Source organism: Peromyscus maniculatus, chromosome 15 (assembly GCF_049852395.1).
Source record: "Peromyscus maniculatus bairdii isolate BWxNUB_F1_BW_parent chromosome 15, HU_Pman_BW_mat_3.1, whole genome shotgun sequence".
NCBI lineage: Eukaryota > Metazoa > Chordata > Mammalia > Rodentia > Cricetidae > Peromyscus > Peromyscus maniculatus.
In genome coordinates, this window is record NC_134866.1 from 14,191,471 (window position 1) to 14,197,821 (window position 6,351).

Below are 6,351 nucleotides of genomic sequence, written 5' to 3' on the forward strand. Positions count from 1 at the left end.
ACTCACCTTTTCATCAGGACACCACTGCCACAGCAACTAACAACAACCCAAGACATGAGCACCGATCCTCTCCTGAGGCAGAGCCCACCCAGCCTGGTCACCCCTAAAGATCTCTTCTTCCAACACTGACTCTGGAGGTTAAGTTTCCAACAAAGGAACTCGGGACACATTCCAATCACAATGCTCTTAATGAGCCACAAAATCAGAGTTAAACAACCCCAAAAGTTCAATCTTGATAAACTGAGTGCAGCAATCCCCAGTAGTACTGATTCATGATTTTCTGACCACATGCTAGCACCTTGGAAGGATGGGTTCCAGGATGCAGCATCCACGCCTTGGGAGCGCACACAAACCTGTTTTGTTATCATGTCTATGTTGAATCACTTTGGGTTTGACAGGACATCCATAAAGACTAGCACACAGACGGCTACAAGCCATGCCAGTTTCCTACATATTCAAAATATGTCAAAACCAAAGGCCAACATTGGTTCATCACCATGAGCTGAACTCCAGATTCCTTTTGCAACTCAATGGTTTTTCTCACTAACCTTTTTTTCCCTTCCAAGATCCCATTCAGGGCAGCACACTGCATTCAAGCATTAAATCCACTTAGTCACTCAGGATCGAGGAGAATTGCTGGACTGGGGTCTCTCATGGGTTTTCCTTTCTTTTCTTTCTTTTGGTTTTTGTTTGTTTCATTTTGTTTGGTTCTTTGGATTGTTTGGTTGGTTGTTTGTTTTGAGACAGCGTTTCTCTGTGGAGCCCTTGGCTAGCCTGGAACTCACAGAGATCCGCCTGCCTCTGCCTTCCCAGTACTAGGATTAAAGGCATGCGCCACCACCTTTTCAGAACTTCTGAGATATTCTGTAGACAGCTTTCTGTCTGGATTTGTCTGCTATTTTTCTCAGCATTAGACCGAGAGTCAGCAAGAACACCTTGAAGTGGAGTGCTTCAGGTCACAGGGTGTTCAAAGGGCCCACATGACTTACCACTGAGAATGTTGACTGGATGACTTGGCTAAAGTAGTGTTTTCAGATAGGCACAGTGTAAAGTCGCCTCTTTTTTTCCCCCTCTCCATACTCTAATCCAATCTACACTCAAAGAAAGAGTGACGGGGCACAAGGGACCAAAGTCTTAACTCCTAAGGAAGGGAGGATTGGCACATCCTGAGGACTCCTCTCCCCGTTTCCTGAACGACTCACTTATGAACCTTGTGCTCTGGTCTTGACTCTACATTATTTTTAACATCGTGGTTCCAATTGTTCCAGCCAAAAACTTAGTTTTGCCTCCCCCGTCTGACCTCATCCTTTAACCTCACAGAGCTGGAGGCCACCCCTGTGGCGGTCACTCCTGCCCACTTAGCACTGTTCCTCTCAAAAGGTGAGAGAAACACTGAGTTCCCTCCACAATGAATGACCCCATCTCCTTCCGGCCCAGGGTCAACACCAACCAAGAGACAACACGAGGAGCCAGAAGCCATAGGAGAGTGACACAGCTGGGCAACAAATGCCTGCACCCCACACATACATGCATCCCTATGAATGCATGTGATGTAGGGTGATAGGCAAGGCATATGAGCAGTGTCCACAGAACTGGGCCATGTGAATTCTTTCCAATGGACTCTTCTGAAGCCAAGAATAACAGGCTGTCATTTTTCCCCAACTTGACAAAGTTTCCAACACTTAATACACCGAGTCCTGATTCCCTTGCCATGTGGGTCATCGGCCTGTACCTTCCATGTTTCTCTTCTCTGAACGGTATCAGACGAAGACCATGGTTTAAAAATAAAGCAAAACTTGGCTGCATTGCATGCACCTACTTTTAGTACCAAACCATGGCAACCTCACACACAGGTCCTGAGAAGTTTGCACACGGGGTTCCCACCGACAGACTTTGCCTCCAACCTTACCCCAACCCAACATGAATATTTTCTACTCGACTTGACTTGACATTACTTTTTTCTTTTCATGAGACAAAAATCACAAACCATAGTAAAAATTTCCAAGTGCAACGGCCTGCTTCGGACTCTCCTGCCCCAGCTTCTCTGGCCAAGGGAGCAGTTAGAATGTAAGTATCACCTCCACCCTAAATAGAAGTTAAAAGCAAAGGGACACGCTGTGTCAGACGGTTCAAGAGAGGCCAGAAACAACCTGAGTCCCCATCACGTGCAAGCAAGGACATCATGTTTACCCTGTCTGGAAGGGGGACTGCTGTCCCTTCTCCCCACGGCAGTGCAGCTGGCCTGCTGTGAGAGAACAGACAAGAAGTTCCTGTCAACAGGGACGAGCAGCCTTTCCCGAGTTCTTTGAGATCCACAAGAGGACCAACCCCATAGCTGAAGAGGAAAGCTGCTCTCGGGCCAGTCCTCTGAATACTGAGGCTGGAACAGATGAAGTCACTCCTGGACTCCCCAGATGAGCATGACAACCACTTGGGTAAGGCTTGAGCATGGGGACGGAGTGAATCCTGAGTTCCAAGGAACATCAGCTAGGTATTTCGGGGAAGTGGACCAACAGGATGGACACACAGGGAGACTGACTTAAAGAAACTGTTCATGTACCAAGAGAGCTGGCAAGGCCGACATCTATAGGACAATCCAGCAGAAGCTCCAGGATGCAGTCTATATACAGTCTGAAGGCCAAACTCCTTCTCCAGTCTACTCTCAAGGCTTTCAACTGTCTGGACAAAGTCCACTGCAATTATAAAGTATGATCTGCTTTATTGATACTCTACTGCTGAGTTTATTGCATCAGGAATTACTTCCACAACATCATCATAATGGGTGTTTGATCAAATGACTAGAAACTGTAGCCTACCTAAAACTGACACTTTTTTATTTTATGATGTGTGAGGATTTTGCTACACATATATCTGTGCACCACTTTAGTGTGTGTCTGCAGAGACCAGAAGAAGATGGTGTCAGACCCCCTGGAACTGGAGTTACAAACAGCTGTGAGTTACCACATGGATGCTGGAAACTAAACCCAGGTCCTCTGCAAGAGCTCTTAACTATAGAACCATCTCTTCAGTCCCCTTGAACTTACATAAATTTAAGCAAGCATTGAACTGAGGGGTTGGGGAGGAATCTCCCAGTATTTGTGGAGGGTCATTACTCTGGTTGTCAAATGGACCAAGAAGATGATGTAGAAGCGTACATTCTGTTTCCAAGAACAATCAGTGAGTTTTGACCAAGAGCCCTCTGTGGAACAGATGTGAAAATCTCACGTTCTGTTCACTCATTTGCACTCACTTGTTGGAAACATATTCTGCACAGATCCCAAGTGGCATTCCAATCATAGAGCAGCTATGGGAGTGTCCGTGGGCTCAGGTAGCAAGGATCTAAAGCAGGAACGAGGCTTACAGACACCACACCAAAAGAAACGCTCCACATGCATCACACGAGAAAGGGACTATCAGCAAGTAGGTCATTCTGTGATGGGTTGCCAGGTTCCCCTGCAGAAGCGAAAGACTTACTTTCTCCGCCAGTTGTGCGGAAAGTTGTAGGACCAGCTTGGCTAAAGAGAATTGTTTATCCAAGTGACAATGCACTCATGGCTGATCAGACCAGAGATGCAAACACCAGGTGTCCTCTTCCCAATCTGCAGATTGGGGATGGCACTGTGTGGCTGTCCTGGCGCTAGAAAGCCCCGAGGTGTCCGTGGAGGCCTTCATCTAGACTGTGTCGACTCTGCTTCTCCCTACTTTTCCACCCCTCCCTGAGGGTGATTCCTAGGGTACTCCCTGTCACAGGTATTCCTCTCCAACTCGGCACCAGCCTCTGGGGGTCCCTAGAGAGGACAGTGTATCTAGGTTACTTGCCAGGGCTTAAGGTGGAAGTTCTGGTAGATGGGAGTGCACTCAACATCAAAAAAGCCAAGTGTCACACAAATGAGCCTTCCCACTTGTTCCTTCAGTATAGCCCATGGCCATGTGATAAAGAAAAATCAAGTGATTTCCTTGATAAAACCTTCAGCAACTCTAATTTTCAAAAGTTCTCTGTCAGGACTTTATGGAGATAATTGTTTTGGAAAACATGTCAGTATCAAAAAGTAGCCACAGTCAACAAAACTACAACTGGGGAGAATAGCAAAAGGAACATCCTAGAACTGATACAGTAGGCAAAGAAATGTGATTTCATGTGTACCATGCAGCTGAGACATGATGTTACAGAGACTTGTATTTAGTGGGAAAGGTTCCTCTTTTAAATTTATATTCCAGGGAGTCTCTATACTTAAAGCTGGCCAATAGTTTCCTCAAGATATTGGGAGTGGAAAGAGAGCTATGGTCACCTTGTGAAGATGGATATTCAAAGACACTTTATGCCAGGCATACACTGCATCCGAGTGGAACAGGAAGCCATCAGAGTTGGTGTTGGTACCAGGCTCATCAGCCTCAAGACAAGGGCAGAGGCTGAAGAGGTGGTAAGAACTGGGTTCTGACTATCCAAGGTCAGGGGCACCTGGGACACGTTAAGAAGGGAGATCCAAAAGAGTTTACTTACGGAGGACATTATTTGTTACGGTATGGGTGGAATCAACACCTTTACACACCAGAACACCATGCAGTCCTTGAAAGCATGCTTACAAGGAACATCCAATGGTGTGGGATGCTTGACATATTACGGACAGAGACTGCAAACTTTTCTGGGTAAACACTTTCAGTTTGCAGCCCAGATGGTCTCTGTCATAACTGCTTGGCTCCAAATATCACAAGAAACAGGCACAGACAGTGTGTAAATAGGAGTGTGGGCCAGAGTTTGTACCTCTTGTGTTTGCCTCAACATATGAAAGAACATGTTGCCCGTTTGGAAATTGAGTTCTAAAATACCATCTGCAAGGAAGAAGGGGCCTCCACGTTTCTCATGATTTAACAGCAGTGTTGGGATGGTCTGAATGAGAAATGTCCCCAACAATCTCACAGGTCTGAACATTTGGTCCCCAGTCGGTAGCACTGTTGGGAAAGGTGCTGTGACCTTGCTCGAAGAAGTCAAAGCAGGGTTGCAGCATTTATAGCCTTGCCCCTCTTCTAATCTGTTTGTGATATGACCTCTCCGCTTTCTTTTATTGGGGGTGGGGGAGACAGGGTCTCACTATGGTAGCCCTAGTTGGGCTGGAATTCCCTTTGTAGACCAGATTGGCCTTGAACTCAGAGATCCACCTACCTCTGCTCCCTGAGTGCTGAGATTAAAGATGTGCAGCACCACACCTAGTTAATTAAGTTCCTAATACCAGCTTGCTTAGCTAATTTCTTCATGTCATTAATTATACTGATACATTGGTGCAATTAGTACTATCACTAGTAATGGGTATTCCATGTTTGTTGTGGTTTTTTGAGAGAGCCTTAATACGTAGTCTAGGCTGGCCTCAAATTCGCAATTTGCCTCCCTTAGCCTGATCAGTGTTGGGATAAAAGGGGGTGGGTGCCATCACACCTAGCTGTAATTTGATTTTGTACTCTGAAATGCATGGGCAGTTTTCCCCACATATGTATTCCTCTTTTTTTAAATCTTTCTCTCTCTCCTTCCCTCCCTCTCTCTGGGGGCAGTGTTTGTATGTGTAAATGTGGGCATACTCGTGTCCTGAACCACATGTGGAGGTCAGAGGGCAACCCCTCATGTCAGTCTTCACCTTCTAGCCTGTCTGAGACCGAGTCTCTGGTTCACAGCTGTGTGTGCCAGGCTAGCTGGCCCACAAGCTCCTAAGAAGTCCTCCTCCTATCTCTGTCTCCTATGTCATAGTTGTAGGGTGGTGATTACAGGCACATACTACTGTGTCTGGCTTTATGTGGGTTCCTGGGATTCAAACTCAAATCCTCACGTCTGCACAGCAAGCCTTTTGTCTCCCCAGCCCTGTGCAGTGTAGTGATTTCCTCCAAGATAAAACTTCCATCTTAGAAGGAAACTCCTTTGCTGTGGATATCGCTCTATATAAATAAAACACTGATGGCCAGTGACCAGACAAGAAGTATAGGCGGGACAAGGAGAGAGGAGAATTGGGGAAACAGAAAGAAGGGGGGGAGACACTGCAGCCACCGCCAGGACAAGCAACATGTAAAGACGCCGGTAAGCCACCAGCCACGTGGCAAGGTATAGATTTATAGAAATGGGTTAATTTAAGATATAAGAACAGTTAGCAAGAAGCCTGCCACGGCCATACAGTTTAAAAGTATTATAAGCGTCTGAGTGATTATTTTATATGTGGATTGTGGGACTGCGGGGCTTTGTGGAACCTGGAGAGAAGCCCTCCAGCAACACTCCTTAAGCTCAGGAAACAACAAAGCCTGCAGGAAGTTCCTAAAACCGAGCAGATTCATTAGGCCCCCTCCCTCCGCATGCTTATATAAGCAGTGAGA

The 6,351-nt window shown here is 46.4% G+C and overlaps 1 protein-coding gene across 1 annotated transcript in view; it reads right to left on the bottom strand.

The window, feature by feature from the left end:
* Positions 1–6,351, bottom strand: part of Retreg1 (reticulophagy regulator 1) — a 132,857-nt gene that overhangs the window by 40,275 nt on the left and 86,231 nt on the right. The window lies entirely within an intron of this gene.